This window comes from Schistocerca gregaria, chromosome 3, assembly GCF_023897955.1.
Source record: "Schistocerca gregaria isolate iqSchGreg1 chromosome 3, iqSchGreg1.2, whole genome shotgun sequence".
Taxonomy (NCBI): domain Eukaryota; kingdom Metazoa; phylum Arthropoda; class Insecta; order Orthoptera; family Acrididae; genus Schistocerca; species Schistocerca gregaria.
In genome coordinates, this window is record NC_064922.1 from 679588611 (window position 1) to 679613888 (window position 25278).

General features: G+C 42.5%; 14 non-coding genes across 14 annotated transcripts; all 14 read right to left on the bottom strand.

Moving 5' to 3' along the window:
- Positions 1-630: 630 nt before the first annotated feature.
- On the bottom strand, positions 631-749 carry LOC126357052 (U5 spliceosomal RNA). The gene has a single exon (XR_007566042.1). It is a non-coding gene; the product is annotated as a U5 spliceosomal RNA (small nuclear RNA).
- Positions 750-1685: 936 nt separating this feature from the next.
- Positions 1686-1892, bottom strand: LOC126356859 (small nucleolar RNA U3). Its single transcript, XR_007565874.1, has one exon. It is a non-coding gene; the product is annotated as a small nucleolar RNA U3 (small nucleolar RNA).
- A 2571-nt stretch (positions 1893-4463) lies between these two features.
- Positions 4464-4582, bottom strand: LOC126357053 (U5 spliceosomal RNA). The gene has a single exon (XR_007566043.1). It is a non-coding gene; the product is annotated as a U5 spliceosomal RNA (small nuclear RNA).
- Positions 4583-5518: 936 nt separating this feature from the next.
- On the bottom strand, positions 5519-5725 carry LOC126356860 (small nucleolar RNA U3). The gene has a single exon (XR_007565875.1). It is a non-coding gene; the product is annotated as a small nucleolar RNA U3 (small nucleolar RNA).
- Positions 5726-8293: 2568 nt separating this feature from the next.
- On the bottom strand, positions 8294-8413 carry LOC126357164 (U5 spliceosomal RNA). The gene has a single exon (XR_007566140.1). It is a non-coding gene; the product is annotated as a U5 spliceosomal RNA (small nuclear RNA).
- A 920-nt stretch (positions 8414-9333) lies between these two features.
- LOC126356861 (small nucleolar RNA U3) lies at positions 9334-9540 on the bottom strand. Its single transcript, XR_007565876.1, has one exon. It is a non-coding gene; the product is annotated as a small nucleolar RNA U3 (small nucleolar RNA).
- Positions 9541-12109: 2569 nt separating this feature from the next.
- LOC126357054 (U5 spliceosomal RNA) lies at positions 12110-12228 on the bottom strand. Its single transcript, XR_007566044.1, has one exon. It is a non-coding gene; the product is annotated as a U5 spliceosomal RNA (small nuclear RNA).
- Positions 12229-13164: 936 nt separating this feature from the next.
- LOC126356862 (small nucleolar RNA U3) lies at positions 13165-13371 on the bottom strand. Its single transcript, XR_007565877.1, has one exon. It is a non-coding gene; the product is annotated as a small nucleolar RNA U3 (small nucleolar RNA).
- A 2569-nt stretch (positions 13372-15940) lies between these two features.
- On the bottom strand, positions 15941-16059 carry LOC126357055 (U5 spliceosomal RNA). The gene has a single exon (XR_007566045.1). It is a non-coding gene; the product is annotated as a U5 spliceosomal RNA (small nuclear RNA).
- Positions 16060-16995: 936 nt separating this feature from the next.
- Positions 16996-17202, bottom strand: LOC126356863 (small nucleolar RNA U3). Its single transcript, XR_007565878.1, has one exon. It is a non-coding gene; the product is annotated as a small nucleolar RNA U3 (small nucleolar RNA).
- A 2569-nt stretch (positions 17203-19771) lies between these two features.
- Positions 19772-19890, bottom strand: LOC126357160 (U5 spliceosomal RNA). The gene has a single exon (XR_007566136.1). It is a non-coding gene; the product is annotated as a U5 spliceosomal RNA (small nuclear RNA).
- Positions 19891-20826: 936 nt separating this feature from the next.
- On the bottom strand, positions 20827-21033 carry LOC126356977 (small nucleolar RNA U3). Its single transcript, XR_007565978.1, has one exon. It is a non-coding gene; the product is annotated as a small nucleolar RNA U3 (small nucleolar RNA).
- Positions 21034-23602: 2569 nt separating this feature from the next.
- Positions 23603-23721, bottom strand: LOC126357056 (U5 spliceosomal RNA). The gene has a single exon (XR_007566046.1). It is a non-coding gene; the product is annotated as a U5 spliceosomal RNA (small nuclear RNA).
- A 936-nt stretch (positions 23722-24657) lies between these two features.
- On the bottom strand, positions 24658-24864 carry LOC126356960 (small nucleolar RNA U3). Its single transcript, XR_007565962.1, has one exon. It is a non-coding gene; the product is annotated as a small nucleolar RNA U3 (small nucleolar RNA).
- Positions 24865-25278: the final 414 nt, after the last annotated feature.

Consider the following 25278-nt stretch of genomic DNA (forward strand, 5'->3'; position numbering starts at 1 on the left):
CTTCAACCCAAATCTCACTCACACCATACCCACAAATCACAAACTTGTGCAGTAAAAATAATTTTGGGTTTCAAAACTCAATCTACTAATCACATACCAGTATTACTTACAACGCCTATCATTCATCATTCACTTCCAAATATCAGCTTATATGCTGTTGTGCAATTAAAGTGCAAATAAACACTAAACCATATAGCACTGAGGTATAGAAAGCGTTCACCAAGAGTTTCCACAATTATGCCTCTTGTGCCTCACACACACACACAAATGTAACAACTCTTCACAATACAAAGCATTCACCTTCACCTCTGCACAATATTGCCTGCCATACATTATCGCAAGCACCACTCACATTACAATTCCTTTATGCTATTTCCAGATTAGTCTCCTGCCATTTATACAACTCAGACATTAAATAGCTCTCTTTCTCTTTACACTATCGTCTAACACACTGCACGCCATTTCAGGGCAAATGTACTTGTTTCATTATACTGCGACATGGCCTGTTACAATTTCAAATCAAGCAAAAACATCTACCTGATCCAACGTGCTCCGCTACTCCACACAACACAATCTACCTCTTCCTATTTACACACATTATTGCTTACATTACGTTTTACTTGTGATTGTGGCTCAGCAATAGCCGAGCACTACGAAAAATACATTACAGACTCATTTAATGTTCCCCTCCACGGAAATCTTTAGTAAAAGGCGAAAGATTTATTCGATTTGAAGGGAAACCAGAGTGCCGATCAACGCACTCACTTCCATACTTATGGCTGCTTCTCTAGTACTTCTGCGCGAGAACGCGGAAAATTCTTTCCCTCTTGTCCACTTCTCTACCGTCAACAGACTTCCAGTGTTATGCAAGCACAAACCGCAAAACTAACTGCCAACGCTGAAATACGTGTCTGCCAAATGAGGTCGCTATTACTCTTTACATAACTATTTTCATCATTTCTGTCACCATCCAAGCTGCTTCATTACCTCACCTGCCGCCAGATGGCAGCACGCCTAATTCCTGTCGGCGACCCACCGTTTGACATACAACGTTCGGCACACAACTGCCCGCAGTGCTCTGCATCTAACACTAATCTCTCTCCTCCCCACCACACTCGTTCACTGAAAAAACTGACAACTAGATAGTTCTTTGTACGCGAAACTAGGCCACATCAGACGCAACGTGTATGTAGATGTGTAGTGCAAGGGAAATATCCCCTGCTCCCACACAACTAATACTAGCTGACAACAGAAACAAAATTTCTGTCGATAGTATTTGAACCAGTCTTATTCATTTGCGAATTTCATGCATTCCTTCTTGCTGGTAACAGTGCCTTGCAAATCACTCAATTCATGTTTTCTAGCCAAACGTGCTGCTCCTGATTGTTTCGTACATCATGCATTAGTGGTCATTATCAAGACTGTGTCGTGTGTCAGCTTTTTATGGTCATCAATTGCACTCTGCTTGTGCTGCTCACTCATTCTTGTAACTCAAAGTACGTCGTTGTCATCCAATCCTAGCACTTGCAGCAGGACAAATCAACTGGCTCGTCACCGTGCCACTCGGGAAACTTCCGCAAGGCTTTCATGACATGTCGCAATCAAAGTCCTTCCACAACATTTCTGCAACGCGGCGGGTCACGATACCGAAAGTATGACTTATGCTTCTGATCTATAATAAAACCACCACTCGGAAAGCGCTACTCCCTTCCCACATCCCTCAGAATGTGGTGAACGATCATCGATTACAACCAAGATGCAATGAATCTCGGTCGCATGCCTCACGCTCAGGGACAGTGCTACCACTCATCATCGTGGTTGCGTCTACTCCAGCTTTGAACTAGAGAGAGTTGAAGACATACTACAGAAATGATCCTGTGAAGTATGATCTTGCTTGCAAGCTATCACCGCTCGCTACTTATGCCACGAGACCGTCAACACGCCCTACGAGAATACGACACACTCTTCACATTCGCGATTTACTTATCGAAGAATTACTTAAGCTCGGACATTCTGCAAAGAACCTAGTTCTACTCCTATTTGGCCGCCATGATCTAACCTTTCCTCACTCAACTATTCTGTGCGCTACCAGTGCTTTTTGCATCCGAAATCAGAGACCATTGCCTCAGGCGAGACTGTATGTAAACACCGCTTGCAGCTCCGGCCGCTAGATGGGGGCCTGGGGCACATACAGTAGCATTCTATGGCGCAAGCAGACATGCCAAATAGTCACTGAAAGAGAAACACACAAGAGGGCAGTCATAGGACACTTGTGCTTTCTTTAAAACCGCCTCTCTCTTCGAAAATTTTCGCACCGCAATAGCGTATTCACCTCGCCCTAACAGTGCCAACTCTTGTCGATATTTGGCCACTTCCTCTTTCGTTTCACCTTGCGTCTTACTTGATACCCCGCCCAACAGCTGCTGATACACGCTACACGCAATTAATGTGTTTCTCTCTGTATCTCTTTTCGCCTACCACGAGTATTGCTTTTCCTCACATGGCAATTATGAAAACACCCACAGCTAAACAAACACTTCCATTCAGCATCACGTCCATACTATCAGTCATACACCAGTAATTTCACAGCTACTTGCTCCACTAATACATTTCTTAATGTTACTGTTAAACAGATGAAGAATCAAAGTATACAACAAGTCTCTATGAACATCACTGTCAGGACATTATACGCATACCATGCCCATCTTTATGCTTCAACTATGATGGCCCATGTGCTATGAATAAAGAAATTTCTCATCAAATATCAAATAATTTTACAACTATATAACTACTCCGACTAGCCCCTTACTAAAACTCTAGATGTTTAGCAATCCCGCCATCAATCTCAGAATAATCGCAAGCAGTGCTTTCATCCCATGAGCACTTCTTTGCAAACAAAACCACAAAACTACTTTTTATACTAGCTTCCTTGTCACAGTGAACAGGGAACTAATGCTAGTGCCCCAGTTTACTCAAAAACTTTTTCGCTTGCAACATATAAACAGCCAACTTGAACCTCTGGGATTTTCAAACACACACAGAAAACTTAATTCCACAGAAATTTAGGAGTAACAGTGGTTGCCTGACATTTTCATACATACTCAAATAGCTACTTCTATGCACTTCACACAATGTTCTCATCATGTTCCACCAGAGAACACAGTTATCACTATGAATGGATTCTGGTAAAAGAGCCTTCAAACCACAAACAGCCTGATCAAAGTGATTATCTCCACATCCTCTGCCAATATCATGTCACTCTATACCTGAGGAGGGAAACTACAATGCAGGGGAAGGAGCTTCGTTGTGAGCACTGTCCTGGTATTTCATCATTAACTCTTCTCAAGCCAAGTATGCACCACCTCTGTGTATGGCTGGGTCAATCAAAAAAGACAAGCAGCATCAACAACTCACAGGACACTATGAACATTTTTACCATTATCTGCACCACCTTCCACTGATTTACTGAAGAAGAAACTGCAAAGTCTGGCCAATTTTGTACACCAGTAATCTTGAAAACATTGGAGTCAACAGCAGATACATAGTTTCCAAGACTGTACCTAGGAACAACCCTTCAATTTCAAGATTTACATCTCACTGAGGCACATCACATCATACCCAAACTACACCTAGCAGGAAATTGCTACTCTATTCATTTCCAGCTATCTATGTCATATTCAACAAATGTCTCCCTCCCACCTACATCTTCTACAAAACTGAGTACATTGTTATGAACAAACAACCAATGCCATATTATGGCAACAATCCAGTGCCACTATTATCCACTCTCTTGAAAACAATTGAAATACTCATCCTGACCAACTATCCACCATCTTCAACCCAAATCTCACTCACACCATACCCACAAATCACAAACTTGTGCAGTAAAAATAATTTTGGGTTTCAAAACTCAATCTACTAATCACATACCAGTATTACTTACAACGCCTATCATTCATCATTCACTTCCAAATATCAGCTTATATGCTGTTGTGCAATTAAAGTGCAAATAAACACTAAACCATATAGCACTGAGGTATAGAAAGCGTTCACCAAGAGTTTCCACAATTATGCCTCTTGTGCCTCACACACACACACAAATGTAACAACTCTTCACAATACAAAGCATTCACCTTCACCTCTGCACAATATTGCCTGCCATACATTATCGCAAGCACCACTCACATTACAATTCCTTTATGCTATTTCCAGATTAGTCTCCTGCCATTTATACAACTCAGACATTAAATAGCTCTCTTTCTCTTTACACTATCGTCTAACACACTGCACGCCATTTCAGGGCAAATGTACTTGTTTCATTATACTGCGACATGGCCTGTTACAATTTCAAATCAAGCAAAAACATCTACCTGATCCAACGTGCTCCGCTACTCCACACAACACAATCTACCTCTTCCTATTTACGCACATTATTGCTTACATTACGTTTTACTTGTGATTGTGGCTCAGCAATAGCCGAGCACTACGAAAAATACATTACAGACTCATTTAATGTTCCCCTCCACGGAAATCTTTAGTAAAAGGCGAAAGATTTATTCGATTTGAAGGGAAACCAGAGTGCCGATCAACGCACTCACTTCCATACTTATGGCTGCTTCTCTAGTACTTCTGCGCGAGAACGCGGAAAATTCTTTCCCTCTTGTCCACTTCTCTACCGTCAACAGACTGCCAGTGTTATGCAAGCACAAACCGCAAAACTAACTGCCAACGCTGAAATACGTGTCTGCCAAATGAGGTCGCTATTACTCTTTACATAACTATTTTCATCATTTCTGTCACCATCCAAGCTGCTTCATTACCTCACCTGCCGCCAGATGGCAGCACGCCTAATTCCTGTCGGCGACCCACCGTTTGACATACAACGTTCGGCACACAACTGCCCGCAGTGCTCTGCATCTAACACTAATCTCTCTCCTCCCCACCACACTCGTTCACTGAAAAAACTGACAACTAGATAGTTCTTTGTACGCGAAACTAGGCCACATCAGACGCAACGTGTATGTAGATGTGTAGTGCAAGGGAAATATCCCCTGCTCCCACACAACTAATACTAGCTGACAACAGAAACAAAATTTCTGTCGATAGTATTTGAACCAGTCTTATTCATTTGCGAAATTCATGCATTCCTTCTTGCTGGTAACAGTGCCTTGCAAATCACTCAATTCATGTTTTCTAGCCAAACGTGCTGCTCCTGATTGTTTCGTACATCATGCATTAGTGGTCATTATCAAGACTGTGTTGTGTGTCAGCTTTTTATGGTCATCAATTGCACTCTGCTTGTGCTGCTCACTCATTCTTGTAACTCAAAGTACGTCGTTGTCATCCAATCCTAGCACTTGCAGCAGGACAAATCAACTGGCTCGTCACCGTGCCACTCGGGAAACTTCCGCAAGGCTTTCATGACATGTCGCAATCAAAGTCCTTCCACAACATTTCTGCAACGCGGCGGGTCACGATACCGAAAGTATGACTTATGCTTCTGATCTATAATAAAACCACCACTCGGAAAGCGCTACTCCCTTCCCACATCCCTCAGAATGTGGTGAACGATCATCGATTACAACCAAGATGCAATGAATCTCGGTCGCATGCCTCACGCTCAGGGACAGTGCTACCACTCATCATCGTGGTTGCGTCTACTCCAGCTTTGAACTAGAGAGAGTTGAAGACATACTACAGAAATGATCCTGTGAAGTATGATCTTGCTTGCAAGCTATCACCGCTCGCTACTTATGCCACGAGACCGTCAACACGCCCTACGAGAATACGACACACTCTTCACATTCGCGATTTACTTATCGAAGAATTACTTAAGCTCGGACATTCTGCAAAGAACCTAGTTCTACTCCTATTTGGCCGCCATGATCTAACCTTTCCTCACTCAACTATTCTGTGCGCTACCAGTGCTTTTTGCATCCGAAATCAGAGACCATTGCCTCAGGCGAGACTGTATGTAAACACCGCTTGCAGCTCCGGCCGCTAGATGGGGGCCTGGGGCACATACAGTAGCATTCTATGGCGCAAGCAGACATGCCAAATAGTCACTGAAAGAGAAACACACAAGAGGGCAGTCATAGGACACTTGTGCTTTCTTTAAAACCGCCTCTCTCTTCGAAAATTTTCGCACCGCAATAGCGTATTCACCTCGCCCTAACAGTGCCAACTCTTGTCGATATTTGGCCACTTCCTCTTTCGTTTCACCTTGCGTCTTACTTGATACCCCGCCCAACAGCTGCTGATACACGCTACACGCAATTAATGTGTTTCTCTCTGTATCTCTTTTCGCCTACCACGAGTATTGCTTTTCCTCACATGGCAATTATGAAAACACCCACAGCTAAACAAACACTTCCATTCAGCATCACGTCCATACTATCAGTCATACACCAGTAATTTCACAGCTACTTGCTCCACTAATACATTTCTTAATGTTACTGTTAAACAGATGAAGAATCAAAGTATACAACAAGTCTCTATGAACATCACTGTCAGGACATTATACGCATACCATGCCCATCTTTATGCTTCAACTATGATGGCCCATGTGCTATGAATAAAGAAATTTCTCATCAAATATCAAATAATTTTACAACTATATAACTACTCCGACTAGCCCCTTACTAAAACTCTAGATGTTTAGCAATCCCGCCATCAATCTCAGAATAATCGCAAGCAGTGCTTTCATCCCATGAGCACTTCTTTGCAAACAAAACCACAAAACTACTTTTTATACTAGCTTCCTTGTCACAGTGAACAGGGAACTAATGCTAGTGCCCCAGTTTACTCAAAAACTTTTTCGCTTGCAACATATAAACAGCCAACTTGAACCTCTGGGATTTTCAAACACACACAGAAAACTTAATTCCACAGAAATTTAGGAGTAACAGTGGTTGCCTGACATTTTCATACATACTCAAATAGCTACTTCTATGCACTTCACACAATGTTCTCATCATGTTCCACCAGAGAACACAGTTATCACTATGAACGGATTCTGGTAAAAGAGCCTTCAAACCACAAACAGCCTGATCAAAGTGATTATCTCCACATCCTCTGCCAATATCATGTCACTCTATACCTGAGGAGGGAAACTACAATGCAGGGGAAGGAGCTTCGTTGTGAGCACTGTCCTGGTATTTCATCATTAACTCTTCTCAAGCCAAGTATGCACCACCTCTGTGTATGGCTGGGTCAATCAAAAAAGACAAGCAGCATCAACAACTCACAGGACACTATGAACATTTTTACCATTATCTGCACCACCTTCCACTGATTTACTGAAGAAGAAACTGCAAAGTCTGGCCAATTTTGTACACCAGTAATCTTGAAAACATTGGAGTCAACAGCAGATACATAGTTTCCAAGACTGTACCTAGGAACAACCCTTCAATTTCAAGATTTACATCTCACTGAGGCACATCACATCATACCCAAACTACACCTAGCTGGAAATTGCTACTCTATTCATTTCCAGCTATCTATGTCATATTCAACAAATGTCTCCCTCCCACCTACATCTTCTACAAAACTGAGTACATTGTTATGAACAAACAACCAATACACACGCGAGACAGATCCAGTGCCACTATTATCCACTCTCTTGAAAACAATTGAAATACTCATCCTGACCAACTATCCACCATCTTCAACCCAAATCTCACTCACACCATACCCACAAATCACAAACTTGTGCAGTAAAAATAATTTTGGGTTTCAAAACTCAATCTACTAATCACATACCAGTATTACTTACAACGCCTATCATTCATCATTCACTTCCAAATATCAGCTTATATGCTGTTGTGCAATTAAAGTGCAAATAAACACTAAACCATATAGCACTGAGGTATAGAAAGCGTTCACCAAGAGTTTCCACAATTATGCCTCTTGTGCCTCACACACACACACAAATGTAACAACTCTTCACAATACAAAGCATTCACCTTCACCTCTGCACAATATTGCCTGCCATACATTATCGCAAGCACCACTCACATTACAATTCCTTTATGCTATTTCCAGATTAGTCTCCTGCCATTTATACAACTCAGACATTAAATAGCTCTCTTTCTCTTACACTATCGTCTAACACACTGCACGCCATTTCAGGGCAAATGTACTTGTTTCATTATACTGCGACATGGCCTGTTACAATTTCAAATCAAGCAAAAACATCTACCTGATCCAACGTGCTCCGCTACTCCACACAACACAATCTACCTCTTCCTATTTACACACATTATTGCTTACATTACGTTTTACTTGTGATTGTGGCTCAGCAATAGCCGAGCACTACGAAAAATACATTACAGACTCATTTAATGTTCCCCTCCACGGAAATCTTTAGTAAAAGGCGAAAAGATTTATTCGATTTGAAGGGAAACCAGAGTGCCGATCAACGCACTCACTTCCATACTTATGGCTGCTTCTCTAGTACTTCTGCGCGAGAACGCGGAAAATTCTTTCCCTCTTGTCCACTTCTCTACCGTCAACAGACTTCCAGTGTTATGCAAGCACAAACCGCAAAACTAACTGCCAACGCTGAAATACGTGTCTGCCAAATGAGGTCGCTATTACTCTTTACATAACTATTTTCATCAAGCTGCTTCATTACCTCACCTGCCGCCAGATGGCAGCACGCCTAATTCCTGTCGGCGACCCACCGTTTGACATACAACGTTCGGCACACAACTGCCCGCAGTGCTCTGCATCTAACACTAATCTCTCTCCTCCCCACCACACTCGTTCACTGAAAAAACTGACAACTAGATAGTTCTTTGTACGCGAAACTAGGCCACATCAGACGCAACGTGTATGTAGATGTGTAGTGCAAGGGAAATATCCCCTGCTCCCACACAACTAATACTAGCTGACAACAGAAACAAAATTTCTGTCGATAGTATTTGAACCAGTCTTATTCATCTGCGAATTTCATGCATTCCTTCTTGCTGGTAACAGTGCCTTGCAAATCACTCAATTCATGTTTTCTAGCCAAACGTGCTGCTCCTGATTGTTTCGTACATCATGCATTAGTGGTCATTATCAAGACTGTGTTGTGTGTCAGCTTTTTATGGTCATCAATTGCACTCTGCTTGTGCTGCTCACTCATTCTTGTAACTCAAAGTACGTCGTTGTCATCCAATCCTAGCACTTGCAGCAGGACAAATCAACTGGCTCGTCACCGTGCCACTCGGGAAACTTCCGCAAGGCTTTCATGACATGTCGCAATCAAAGTCCTTCCACAACATTTCTGCAACGCGGCGGGTCACGATACCGAAAGTATGACTTATGCTTCTGATCTATAATAAAACCACCACTCGGAAAGCGCTACTCCCTTCCCACATCCCTCAGAATGTGGTGAACGATCATCGATTACAACCAAGATGCAATGAATCTCGGTCGCATGCCTCACGCTCAGGGACAGTGCTACCACTCATCATCGTGGTTGCGTCTACTCCAGCTTTGAACTAGAGAGAGTTGAAGACATACTACAGAAATGATCCTGTGAAGTATGATCTTGCTTGCAAGCTATCACCGCTCGCTACTTATGCCACGAGACCGTCAACACGCCCTACGAGAATACGACACACTCTTCACATTCGCGATTTACTTATCGAAGAATTACTTAAGCTCGGACATTCTGCAAAGAACCTAGTTCTACTCCTATTTGGCCGCCATGATCTAACCTTTCCTCACTCAACTATTCTGTGCGCTACCAGTGCTTTTTGCATCCGAAATCAGAGACCATTGCCTCAGGCGAGACTGTATGTAAACACCGCTTGCAGCTCCGGCCGCTAGATGGGGGCCTGGGGCACATACAGTAGCATTCTATGGCGCAAGCAGACATGCCAAATAGTCACTGAAAGAGAAACACACAAGAGGGCAGTCATAGGACACTTGTGCTTTCTTTAAAACCGCCTCTCTCTTCGAAAATTTTCGCACCGCAATAGCGTATTCACCTCGCCCTAACAGTGCCAACTCTTGTCGATATTTGGCCACTTCCTCTTTCGTTTCACCTTGCGTCTTACTTGATACCCCGCCCAACAGCTGCTGATACACGCTACACGCAATTAATGTGTTTCTCTCTGTATCTCTTTTCGCCTACCACGAGTATTGCTTTTCCTCACATGGCAATTATGAAAACACCCACAGCTAAACAAACACTTCCATTCAGCATCACGTCCATACTATCAGTCATACACCAGTAATTTCACAGCTACTTGCTCCACTAATACATTTCTTAATGTTACTGTTAAACAGATGAAGAATCAAAGTATACAACAAGTCTCTATGAACATCACTGTCAGGACATTATACGCATACCATGCCCATCTTTATGCTTCAACTATGATGGCCCATGTGCTATGAATAAAGAAATTTCTCATCAAATATCAAATAATTTTACAACTATATAACTACTCCGACTAGCCCCTTACTAAAACTCTAGATGTTTAGCAATCCCGCCATCAATCTCAGAATAATCGCAAGCAGTGCTTTCATCCCATGAGCACTTCTTTGCAAACAAAACCACAAAACTACTTTTTATACTAGCTTCCTTGTCACAGTGAACAGGGAACTAATGCTAGTGCCCCAGTTTACTCAAAAACTTTTTCGCTTGCAACATATAAACAGCCAACTTGAACCTCTGGGATTTTCAAACACACACAGAAAACTTAATTCCACAGAAATTTAGGAGTAACAGTGGTTGCCTGACATTTTCATACATACTCAAATAGCTACTTCTATGCACTTCACACAATGTTCTCATCATGTTCCACCAGAGAACACAGTTATCACTATGAACGGATTCTGGTAAAAGAGCCTTCAAACCACAAACAGCCTGATCAAAGTGATTATCTCCACATCCTCTGCCAATATCATGTCACTCTATACCTGAGGAGGGAAACTACAATGCAGGGGAAGGAGCTTCGTTGTGAGCACTGTCCTGGTATTTCATCATTAACTCTTCTCAAGCCAAGTATGCACCACCTCTGTGTATGGCTGGGTCAATCAAAAAAGACAAGCAGCATCAACAACTCACAGGACACTATGAACATTTTTACCATTATCTGCACCACCTTCCACTGATTTACTGAAGAAGAAACTGCAAAGTCTGGCCAATTTTGTACACCAGTAATCTTGAAAACATTGGAGTCAACAGCAGATACATAGTTTCCAAGACTGTACCTAGGAACAACCCTTCAATTTCAAGATTTACATCTCACTGAGGCACATCACATCATACCCAAACTACACCTAGCAGGAAATTGCTACTCTATTCATTTCCAGCTATCTATGTCATATTCAACAAATGTCTCCCTCCCACCTACATCTTCTACAAAACTGAGTACATTGTTATGAACAAACAACCAATGCCATATTATGGCAACAATCCAGTGCCACTATTATCCACTCTCTTGAAAACAATTGAAATACTCATCCTGACCAACTATCCACCATCTTCAACCCAAATCTCACTCACACCATACCCACAAATCACAAACTTGTGCAGTAAAAATAATTTTGGGTTTCAAAACTCAATCTACTAATCACATACCAGTATTACTTACAACGCCTATCATTCATCATTCACTTCCAAATATCAGCTTATATGCTGTTGTGCAATTAAAGTGCAAATAAACACTAAACCATATAGCACTGAGGTATAGAAAGCGTTCACCAAGAGTTTCCACAATTATGCCTCTTGTGCCTCACACACACACAAATGTAACAACTCTTCACAATACAAAGCATTCACCTTCACCTCTGCACAATATTGCCTGCCATACATTATCGCAAGCACCACTCACATTACAATTCCTTTATGCTATTTCCAGATTAGTCTCCTGCCATTTATACAACTCAGACATTAAATAGCTCTCTTTCTCTTTACACTATCGTCTAACACACTGCACGCCATTTCAGGGCAAATGTACTTGTTTCATTATACTGCGACATGGCCTGTTACAATTTCAAATCAAGCAAAAACATCTACCTGATCCAACGTGCTCCGCTACTCCACACAACACAATCTACCTCTTCCTATTTACGCACATTATTGCTTACATTACGTTTTACTTGTGATTGTGGCTCAGCAATAGCCGAGCACTACGAAAAATACATTACAGACTCATTTAATGTTCCCCTCCACGGAAATCTTTAGTAAAAGGCGAAAGATTTATTCGATTTGAAGGGAAACCAGAGTGCCGATCAACGCACTCACTTCCATACTTATGGCTGCTTCTCTAGTACTTCTGCGCGAGAACGCGGAAAATTCTTTCCCTCTTGTCCACTTCTCTACCGTCAACAGACTTCCAGTGTTATGCAAGCACAAACCGCAAAACTAACTGCCAACGCTGAAATACGTGTCTGCCAAATGAGGTCGCTATTACTCTTTACATAACTATTTTCATCATTTCTGTCACCATCCAAGCTGCTTCATTACCTCACCTGCCGCCAGATGGCAGCACGCCTAATTCCTGTCGGCGACCCACCGTTTGACATACAACGTTCGGCACACAACTGCCCGCAGTGCTCTGCATCTAACACTAATCTCTCTCCTCCCCACCACACTCGTTCACTGAAAAAACTGACAACTAGATAGTTCTTTGTACGCGAAACTAGGCCACATCAGACGCAACGTGTATGTAGATGTGTAGTGCAAGGGAAATATCCCCTGCTCCCACACAACTAATACTAGCTGACAACAGAAACAAAATTTCTGTCGATAGTATTTGAACCAGTCTTATTCATTTGCGAAATTCATGCATTCCTTCTTGCTGGTAACAGTGCCTTGCAAATCACTCAATTCATGTTTTCTAGCCAAACGTGCTGCTCCTGATTGTTTCGTACATCATGCATTAGTGGTCATTATCAAGACTGTGTTGTGTGTCAGCTTTTTATGGTCATCAATTGCACTCTGCTTGTGCTGCTCACTCATTCTTGTAACTCAAAGTACGTCGTTGTCATCCAATCCTAGCACTTGCAGCAGGACAAATCAACTGGCTCGTCACCGTGCCACTCGGGAAACTTCCGCAAGGCTTTCATGACATGTCGCAATCAAAGTCCTTCCACAACATTTCTGCAACGCGGCGGGTCACGATACCGAAAGTATGACTTATGCTTCTGATCTATAATAAAACCACCACTCGGAAAGCGCTACTCCCTTCCCACATCCCTCAGAATGTGGTGAACGATCATCGATTACAACCAAGATGCAATGAATCTCGGTCGCATGCCTCACGCTCAGGGACAGTGCTACCACTCATCATCGTGGTTGCGTCTACTCCAGCTTTGAACTAGAGAGAGTTGAAGACATACTACAGAAATGATCCTGTGAAGTATGATCTTGCTTGCAAGCTATCACCGCTCGCTACTTATGCCACGAGACCGTCAACACGCCCTACGAGAATACGACACACTCTTCACATTCGCGATTTACTTATCGAAGAATTACTTAAGCTCGGACATTCTGCAAAGAACCTAGTTCTACTCCTATTTGGCCGCCATGATCTAACCTTTCCTCACTCAACTATTCTGTGCGCTACCAGTGCTTTTTGCATCCGAAATCAGAGACCATTGCCTCAGGCGAGACTGTATGTAAACACCGCTTGCAGCTCCGGCCGCTAGATGGGGGCCTGGGGCACATACAGTAGCATTCTATGGCGCAAGCAGACATGCCAAATAGTCACTGAAAGAGAAACACACAAGAGGGCAGTCATAGGACACTTGTGCTTTCTTTAAAACCGCCTCTCTCTTCGAAAATTTTCGCACCGCAATAGCGTATTCACCTCGCCCTAACAGTGCCAACTCTTGTCGATATTTGGCCACTTCCTCTTTCGTTTCACCTTGCGTCTTACTTGATACCCCGCCCAACAGCTGCTGATACACGCTACACGCAATTAATGTGTTTCTCTCTGTATCTCTTTTCGCCTACCACGAGTATTGCTTTTCCTCACATGGCAATTATGAAAACACCCACAGCTAAACAAACACTTCCATTCAGCATCACGTCCATACTATCAGTCATACACCAGTAATTTCACAGCTACTTGCTCCACTAATACATTTCTTAATGTTACTGTTAAACAGATGAAGAATCAAAGTATACAACAAGTCTCTATGAACATCACTGTCAGGACATTATACGCATACCATGCCCATCTTTATGCTTCAACTATGATGGCCCATGTGCTATGAATAAAGAAATTTCTCATCAAATATCAAATAATTTTACAACTATATAACTACTCCGACTAGCCCCTTACTAAAACTCTAGATGTTTAGCAATCCCGCCATCAATCTCAGAATAATCGCAAGCAGTGCTTTCATCCCATGAGCACTTCTTTGCAAACAAAACCACAAAACTACTTTTTATACTAGCTTCCTTGTCACAGTGAACAGGGAACTAATGCTAGTGCCCCAGTTTACTCAAAAACTTTTTCGCTTGCAACATATAAACAGCCAACTTGAACCTCTGGGATTTTCAAACACACACAGAAAACTTAATTCCACAGAAATTTAGGAGTAACAGTGGTTGCCTGACATTTTCATACATACTCAAATAGCTACTTCTATGCACTTCACACAATGTTCTCATCATGTTCCACCAGAGAACACAGTTATCACTATGAACGGATTCTGGTAAAAGAGCCTTCAAACCACAAACAGCCTGATCAAAGTGATTATCTCCACATCCTCTGCCAATATCATGTCACTCTATACCTGAGGAGGGAAACTACAATGCAGGGGAAGGAGCTTCGTTGTGAGCACTGTCCTGGTATTTCATCATTAACTCTTCTCAAGCCAAGTATGCACCACCTCTGTGTATGGCTGGGTCAATCAAAAAAGACAAGCAGCATCAACAACTCACAGGACACTATGAACATTTTTACCATTATCTGCACCACCTTCCACTGATTTACTGAAGAAGAAACTGCAAAGTCTGGCCAATTTTGTACACCAGTAATCTTGAAAACATTGGAGTCAACAGCAGATACATAGTTTCCAAGACTGTACCTAGGAACAACCCTTCAATTTCAAGATTTACATCTCACTGAGGCACATCACATCATACCCAAACTACACCTAGCAGGAAATTGCTACTCTATTCATTTCCAGCTATCTATGTCATATTCAACAAATGTCTCCCTCCCACCTACATCTTCTACAAAACTGAGTACATTGTTATGAACAAACAACCAATGCCATATTATGGCAACAATCCAGTGCCACTATTATCCACTCTCTTGAAAACAATTGAAATACTCATCCTGACCAACTATCCACCATCTTCAACCCAAATCTCACTCACACCATACCCACAAATCACAAACTTGTGCAGTAAAAATAATTTTGGGTTTCAAAACTCAATCTACTAATCACATACCAGTATTACTTACAACGCCTATCATTCATCATTCACTTCCAAATATCAGCTTATATGCTGTTGTGCAATTAAAGTGCAAATAAACACTAAACCATATAGCACTGAGGTATAGAAAGCGTTCACCAAGAGTTTCCACAATTATGCCTCTTGTGCCTCACACACACACAAATGTAACAACTCTTCACAATACAAAGCATTCACCTTCACCTCTGCACAATATTGCCTGCCATACATTATCGCAAGCACCACTCACATTACAATTCCTTTATGCTATTTCCAGATTAGTCTCCTGCCATTTATACAACTCAGACATTAAATAGCTCTCTTTCTCTTTACACTATCGTCTAACACACTGCACGCCATTTCAGGGCAAATGTACTTGTTTCATTATACTGCGACATGGCCTGTTACAATTTCAAATCAAGCAAAAACATCTACCTGATCCAACGTGCTCCGCTACTCCACACAACACAATCTACCTCTTCCTATTTACGCACATTATTGCTTACATTACGTTTTACTTGTGATTGTGGCTCAGCAATAGCCGAGCACTACGAAAAATACATTACAGACTCATTTAATGTTCCCCTCCACGGAAATCTTTAGTAAAAGGCGAAAGATTTATTCGATTTGAAGGGAAACCAGAGTGCCGATCAACGCACTCACTTCCATACTTATGGCTGCTTCTCTAGTACTTCTGCGCGAGAACGCGGAAAATTCTTTCCCTCTTGTCCACTTCTCTACCGTCAACAGACTTCCAGTGTTATGCAAGCACAAACCGCAAAACTAACTGCCAACGCTGAAATACGTGTCTGCCAAATGAGGTCGCTATTACTCTTTACATAACTATTTTCATCATTTCTGTCACCATCCAAGCTGCTTCATTACCTCACCTGCCGCCAGATGGCAGCACGCCTAATTCCTGTCGGCGACCCACCGTTTGACATACAACGTTCGGCACACAACTGCCCGCAGTGCTCTGCATCTAACACTAATCTCTCTCCTCCCCACCACACTCGTTCACTGAAAAAACTGACAACTAGATAGTTCTTTGTACGCGAAACTAGGCCACATCAGACGCAACGTGTATGTAGATGTGTAGTGCAAGGGAAATATCCCCTGCTCCCACACAACTAATACTAGCTGACAACAGAAACAAAATTTCTGTCGATAGTATTTGAACCAGTCTTATTCATTTGCGAATTTCATGCATTCCTTCTTGCTGGTAACAGTGCCTTGCAAATCACTCAATTCATGTTTTCTAGCCAAACGTGCTGCTCCTGATTGTTTCGTACATCATGCAACACTAGATCGCGTGTTGACTGTGTTGTGTGTCAGCTTTTTATGGTCATCAATTGCACTCTGCTTGTGCTGCTCACTCATTCTTGTAACTCAAAGTACGTCGTTGTCATCCAATCCTAGCACTTGCAGCAGGACAAATCAACTGGCTCGTCACCGTGCCACTCGGGAAACTTCCGCAAGGCTTTCATGACATGTCGCAATCAAAGTCCTTCCACAACATTTCTGCAACGCGGCGGGTCACGATACCGAAAGTATGACTTATGCTTCTGATCTATAATAAAACCACCACTCGGAAAGCGCTACTCCCTTCCCACATCCCTCAGAATGTGGTGAACGATCATCGATTACAACCAAGATGCAATGAATCTCGGTCGCATGCCTCACGCTCAGGGACAGTGCTACCACTCATCATCGTGGTTGCGTCTACTCCAGCTTTGAACTAGAGAGAGTTGAAGACATACTACAGAAATGATCCTGTGAAGTATGATCTTGCTTGCAAGCTATCACCGCTCGCTACTTATGCCACGAGACCGTCAACACGCCCTACGAGAATACGACACACTCTTCACATTCGCGATTTACTTATCGAAGAATTACTTAAGCTCGGACATTCTGCAAAGAACCTAGTTCTACTCCTATTTGGCCGCCATGATCTAACCTTTCCTCACTCAACTATTCTGTGCGCTACCAGTGCTTTTTGCATCCGAAATCAGAGACCATTGCCTCAGGCGAGACTGTATGTAAACACCGCTTGCAGCTCCGGCCGCTAGATGGGGGCCTGGGGCACATACAGTAGCATTCTATGGCGCAAGCAGACATGCCAAATAGTCACTGAAAGAGAAACACACAAGAGGGCAGTCATAGGACACTTGTGCTTTCTTTAAAACCGCCTCTCTCTTCGAAAATTTTCGCACCGCAATAGCGTATTCACCTCGCCCTAACAGTGCCAACTCTTGTCGATATTTGGCCACTTCCTCTTTCGTTTCACCTTGCGTCTTACTTGATACCCCGCCCAACAGCTGCTGATACACGCTACACGCAATTAATGTGTTTCTCTCTGTATCTCTTTTCGCCTACCACGAGTATTGCTTTTCCTCACATGGCAATTATGAAAACACCCACAGCTAAACAAACACTTCCATTCAGCATCACGTCCATACTATCAGTCATACACCAGTAATTTCACAGCTACTTGCTCCACTAATACATTTCTTAATGTTACTGTTAAACAGATGAAGAATCAAAGTATACAACAAGTCTCTATGAACATCACTGTCAGGACATTATACGCATACCATGCCCATCTTTATGCTTCAACTATGATGGCCCATGTGCTATGAATAAAGAAATTTCTCATCAAATATCAAATAATTTTACAACTATATAACTACTCCGACTAGCCCCTTACTAAAACTCTAGATGTTTAGCAATCCCGCCATCAATCTCAGAATAATCGCAAGCAGTGCTTTCATCCCATGAGCACTTCTTTGCAAACAAAACCACAAAACTACTTTTTATACTAGCTTCCTTGTCACAGTGAACAGGGAACTAATGCTAGTGCCCCAGTTTACTCAAAAACTTTTTCGCTTGCAACATATAAACAGCCAACTTGAACCTCTGGGATTTTCAAACACACACAGAAAACTTAATTCCACAGAAATTTAGGAGTAACAGTGGTTGCCTGACATTTTCATACATACTCAAATAGCTACTTCTATGCACTTCACACAATGTTCTCATCATGTTCCACCAGAGAACACAGTTATCACTATGAACGGATTCTGGTAAAAGAGCCTTCAAACCACAAACAGCCTGATCAAAGTGATTATCTCCACATCCTCTGCCAATATCATGTCACTCTATACCTGAGGAGGGAAACTACAATGCAGGGGAAGGAGCTTCGTTGTGAGCACTGTCCTGGTATTTCATCATTAACTCTTCTCAAGCCAAGTATGCACCACCTCTGTGTATGGCTGGGTCAATCAAAAAAGACAAGCAGCATCAACAACTCACAGGACACTATGAACATTTTTACCATTATCTGCACCACCTTCCACTGATTTACTGAAGAAGAAACTGCAAAGTCTGGCCAATTTTGTACACCAGTAATCTTGAAAACATTGGAGTCAACAGCAGATACATAGTTTCCAAGACTGTACCTAGGAACAACCCTTCAATTTCAAGATTTACATCTCACTGAGGCACATCACATCATACCCAAACTACACCTAGCAGGAAATTGCTACTCTATTCATTTCCAGCTATCTATGTCATATTCAACAAATGTCTCCCTCCCACCTACATCTTCTACAAAACTGAGTACATTGTTATGAACAAACAACCAATGCCATATTATGGCAACAATCCAGTGCCACTATTATCCACTCTCTTGAAAACAATTGAAATACTCATCCTGACCAACTATCCACCATCTTCAACCCAAATCTCACTCACACCATACCCACAAATCACAAACTTGTGCAGTAAAAATAATTTTGGGTTTCAAAACTCAATCTACTAATCACATACCAGTATTACTTACAACGCCTATCATTCATCATTCACTTCCAAATATCAGCTTATATGCTGTTGTGCAATTAAAGTGCAAATAAACACTAAACCATATAGCACTGAGGTATAGAAAGCGTTCACCAAGAGTTTCCACAATTATGCCTCTTGTGCCTCACACACACACAAATGTAACAACTCTTCACAATACAAAGCATTCACCTTCACCTCTGCACAATATTGCCTGCCATACATTATCGCAAGCACCACTCACATTACAATTCCTTTATGCTATTTCCAGATTAGTCTCCTGCCATTTATACAACTCAGACATTAAATAGCTCTCTTTCTCTTTACACTATCGTCTAACACACTGCACGCCATTTCAGGGCAAATGTACTTGTTTCATTATACTGCGACATGGCCTGTTACAATTTCAAATCAAGCAAAAACATCTACCTGATCCAACGTGCTCCGCTACTCCACACAACACAATCTACCTCTTCCTATTTACGCACATTATTGCTTACATTACGTTTTACTTGTGATTGTGGCTCAGCAATAGCCGAGCACTACGAAAAATACATTACAGACTCATTTAATGTTCCCCTCCACGGAAATCTTTAGTAAAAGGCGAGAGATTTATTCGATTTGAAGGGAAACCAGAGTGCCGATCAACGCACTCACTTCCATACTTATGGCTGCTTCTCTAGTACTTCTGCGCGAGAACGCGGAAAATTCTTTCCCTCTTGTCCACTTCTCTACCGTCAACAGACTTCCAGTGTTATGCAAGCACAAACCGCAAAACTAACTGCCAACGCTGAAATACGTGTCTGCCAAATGAGGTCGCTATTACTCTTTACATAACTATTTTCATCATTTCTGTCACCATCCAAGCTGCTTCATTACCTCACCTGCCGCCAGATGGCAGCACGCCTAATTCCTGTCGGCGACCCACCGTTTGACATACAACGTTCGGCACACAACTGCCCGCAGTGCTCTGCATCTAACACTAATCTCTCTCCTCCCCACCACACTCGTTCACTGAAAAAACTGACAACTAGATAGTTCTTTGTACGCGAAACTAGGCCACATCAGACGCAACGTGTATGTAGATGTGTAGTGCAAGGGAAATATCCCCTGCTCCCACACAACTAATACTAGCTGACAACAGAAACAAAATTTCTGTCGATAGTATTTGAACCAGTCTTATTCATTTGCGAATTTCATGCATTCCTTCTTGCTGGTAACAGCGCCTTGCAAATCACTCAATTCATGTTTTCTAGCCAAACGTGCTGCTCCTGATTGTTTCGTACATCATGCATTAGTGGTCATTATCAAGACTGTGTCGTGTGTCAGCTTTTTATGGTCATCAATTGCACTCTGCTTGTGCTGCTCACTCATTCTTGTAACTCAAAGTACGTCGTTGTCATCCAATCCTAGCACTTGCAGCAGGACAAATCAACTGGCTCGTCACCGTGCCACTCGGGAAACTTCCGCAAGGCTTTCATGACATGTCGCAATCAAAGTCCTTCCACAACATTTCTGCAACGCGGCGGGTCACGATACCGAAAGTATGACTTATGCTTCTGATCTATAATAAAACCACCACTCGAAAAGCGCTACTCCCTTCCCACATCCCTCAGAATGTGGTGAACGATCATCGATTACAACCAAGATGCAATGAATCTCGGTCGCATGCCTCACGCTCAGGGACAGTGCTACCACTCATCATCGTGGTTGCGTCTACTCCAGCTTTGAACTAGAGAGAGTTGAAGACATACTACAGAAATGATCCTGTGAAGTATGATCTTGCTTGCAAGCTATCACCGCTCGCTACTTATGCCACGAGACCGTCAACACGCCCTACGAGAATACGACACACTCTTCACATTCGCGATTTACTTATCGAAGAATTACTTAAGCTCGGACATTCTGCAAAGAACCTAGTTCTACTCCTATTTGGCCGCCATGATCTAACCTTTCCTCACTCAACTATTCTGTGCGCTACCAGTGCTTTTTGCATCCGAAATCAGAGACCATTGCCTCAGGCGAGACTGTATGTAAACACCGCTTGCAGCTCCGGCCGCTAGATGGGGGCCTGGGGCACATACAGTAGCATTCTATGGCGCAAGCAGACATGCCAAATAGTCACTGAAAGAGAAACACACAAGAGGGCAGTCATAGGACACTTGTGCTTTCTTTAAAACCGCCTCTCTCTTCGAAAATTTTCGCACCGCAATAGCGTATTCACCTCGCCCTAACAGTGCCAACTCTTGTCGATATTTGGCCACTTCCTCTTTCGTTTCACCTTGCGTCTTACTTGATACCCCGCCCAACAGCTGCTGATACACGCTACACGCAATTAATGTGTTTCTCTCTGTATCTCTTTTCGCCTACCACGAGTATTGCTTTTCCTCACATGGCAATTATGAAAACACCCACAGCTAAACAAACACTTCCATTCAGCATCACGTCCATACTATCAGTCATACACCAGTAATTTCACAGCTACTTGCTCCACTAATACATTTCTTAATGTTACTGTTAAACAGATGAAGAATCAAAGTATACAACAAGTCTCTATGAACATCACTGTCAGGACATTATACGCATACCATGCCCATCTTTATGCTTCAACTATGATGGCCCATGTGCTATGAATAAAGAAATTTCTCATCAAATATCAAATAATTTTACAACTATATAACTACTCCGACTAGCCCCTTACTAAAACTCTAGATGTTTAGCAATCCCGCCATCAATCTCAGAATAATCGCAAGCAGTGCTTTCATCCCATGAGCACTTCTTTGCAAACAAAACCACAAAACTACTTTTTATACTAGCTTCCTTGTCACAGTGAACAGGGAACTAATGCTAGTGCCCCAGTTTACTCAAAAACTTTTTCGCTTGCAACATATAAACAGCCAACTTGAACCTCTGGGATTTTCAAACACACACAGAAAACTTAATTCCACAGAAATTTAGGAGTAACAGTGGTTGCCTGACATTTTCATACATACTCAAATAGCTACTTCTATGCACTTCACACAATGTTCTCATCATGTTCCACCAGAGAACACAGTTATCACTATGAATGGATTCTGGTAAAAGAGCCTTCAAACCACAAACAGCCTGATCAAAGTGATTATCTCCACATCCTCTGCCAATATCATGTCACTCTATACCTGAGGAGGGAAACTACAATGCAGGGGAAGGAGCTTCGTTGTGAGCACTGTCCTGGTATTTCATCATTAACTCTTCTCAAGCCAAGTATGCACCACCTCTGTGTATGGCTGGGTCAATCAAAAAAGACAAGCAGCATCAACAACTCACAGGACACTATGAACATTTTTACCATTATCTGCACCACCTTCCACTGATTTACTGAAGAAGAAACTGCAAAGTCTGGCCAATTTTGTACACCAGTAATCTTGAAAACATTGGAGTCAACAGCAGATACATAGTTTCCAAGACTGTACCTAGGAACAACCCTTCAATTTCAAGATTTACATCTCACTGAGGCACATCACATCATACCCAAACTACACCTAGCAGGAAATTGCTACTCTATTCATTTCCAGCTATCTATGTCATATTCAACAAATGTCTCCCTCCCACCTACATCTTCTACAAAACTGAGTACATTGTTATGAACAAACAACCAATGCCATATTATGGCAACAATCCAGTGCCACTATTATCCACTCTCTTGAAAACAATTGAAATACTCATCCTGACCAACTATCCACCATCTTCAACCCAAATCTCACTCACACCATACCCACAAATCACAAACTTGTGCAGTAAAAATAATTTTGGGTTTCAAAACTCAATCTACTAATCACATACCAGTATTACTTACAACGCCTATCATTCATCATTCACTTCCAAATATCAGCTTATATGCTGTTGTGCAATTAAAGTGCAAATAAACACTAAACCATATAGCACTGAGGTATAGAAAGCGTTCACCAAGAGTTTCCACAATTATGCCTCTTGTGCCTCACACACACACAAATGTAACAACTCTTCACAATACAAAGCATTCACCTTCACCTCTGCACAATATTGCCTGCCATACATTATCGCAAGCACCACTCACATTACAATTCCTTTATGCTATTTCCAGATTAGTCTCCTGCCATTTATACAACTCAGACATTAAATAGCTCTCTTTCTCTTTACACTATCGTCTAACACACTGCACGCCATTTCAGGGCAAATGTACTTGTTTCATTATACTGCGACATGGCCTGTTACAATTTCAAATCAAGCAAAAACATCTACCTGATCCAACGTGCTCCGCTACTCCACACAACACAATCTACCTCTTCCTATTTACGCACATTATTGCTTACATTACGTTTTACTTGTGATTGTGGCTCAGCAATAGCCGAGCACTACGAAAAATACATTACAGACTCATTTAATGTTCCCCTCCACGGAAATCTTTAGTAAAAGGCGAAAGATTTATTCGATTTGAAGGGAAACCAGAGTGCCGATCAACGCACTCACTTCCATACTTATGGCTGCTTCTCTAGTACTTCTGCGCGAGAACGCGGAAAATTCTTTCCCTCTTGTCCACTTCTCTACCGTCAACAGACTTCCAGTGTTATGCAAGCACAAACCGCAAAACTAACTGCCAACGCTGAAATACGTGTCTGCCAAATGAGGTCGCTATTACTCTTTACATAACTATTTTCATCATTTCTGTCACCATCCAAGCTGCTTCATTACCTCACCTGCCGCCAGATGGCAGCACGCCTAATTCCTGTCGGCGACCCACCGTTTGACATACAACGTTCGGCACACAACTGCCCGCAGTGCTCTGCATCTAACACTAATCTCTCTCCTCCCCACCACACTCGTTCACTGAAAAAACTGACAACTAGATAGTTCTTTGTACGCGAAACTAGGCCACATCAGACGCAACGTGTATGTAGATGTGTAGTGCAAGGGAAATATCCCCTGCTCCCACACAACTAATACTAGCTGACAACAGAAACAAAATTTCTGTCGATAGTATTTGAACCAGTCTTATTCATTTGCGAAATTCATGCATTCCTTCTTGCTGGTAACAGTGCCTTGCAAATCACTCAATTCATGTTTTCTAGCCAAACGTGCTGCTCCTGATTGTTTCGTACATCATGCATTAGTGGTCATTATCAAGACTGTGTTGTGTGTCAGCTTTTTATGGTCATCAATTGCACTCTGCTTGTGCTGCTCACTCATTCTTGTAACTCAAAGTACGTCGTTGTCATCCAATCCTAGCACTTGCAGCAGGACAAATCAACTGGCTCGTCACCGTGCCACTCGGGAAACTTCCGCAAGGCTTTCATGACATGTCGCAATCAAAGTCCTTCCACAACATTTCTGCAACGCGGCGGGTCACGATACCGAAAGTATGACTTATGCTTCTGATCTATAATAAAACCACCACTCGGAAAGCGCTACTCCCTTCCCACATCCCTCCGAATGTGGTGAACGATCATCGATTACAACCAAGATGCAATGAATCTCGGTCGCATGCCTCACGCTCAGGGACAGTGCTACCACTCATCATCGTGGTTGCGTCTACTCCAGCTTTGAACTAGAGAGAGTTGAAGACATACTACAGAAATGATCCTGTGAAGTATGATCTTGCTTGCAAGCTATCACCGCTCGCTACTTATGCCACGAGACCGTCAACACGCCCTACGAGAATACGACACACTCTTCACATTCGCGATTTACTTATCGAAGAATTACTTAAGCTCGGACATTCTGCAAAGAACCTAGTTCTACTCCTATTTGGCCGCCATGATCTAACCTTTCCTCACTCAACTATTCTGTGCGCTACCAGTGCTTTTTGCATCCGAAATCAGAGACCATTGCCTCAGGCGAGACTGTATGTAAACACCGCTTGCAGCTCCGGCCGCTAGATGGGGGCCTGGGGCACATACAGTAGCATTCTATGGCGCAAGCAGACATGCCAAATAGTCACTGAAAGAGAAACACACAAGAGGGCAGTCATAGGACACTTGTGCTTTCTTTAAAACCGCCTCTCTCTTCGAAAA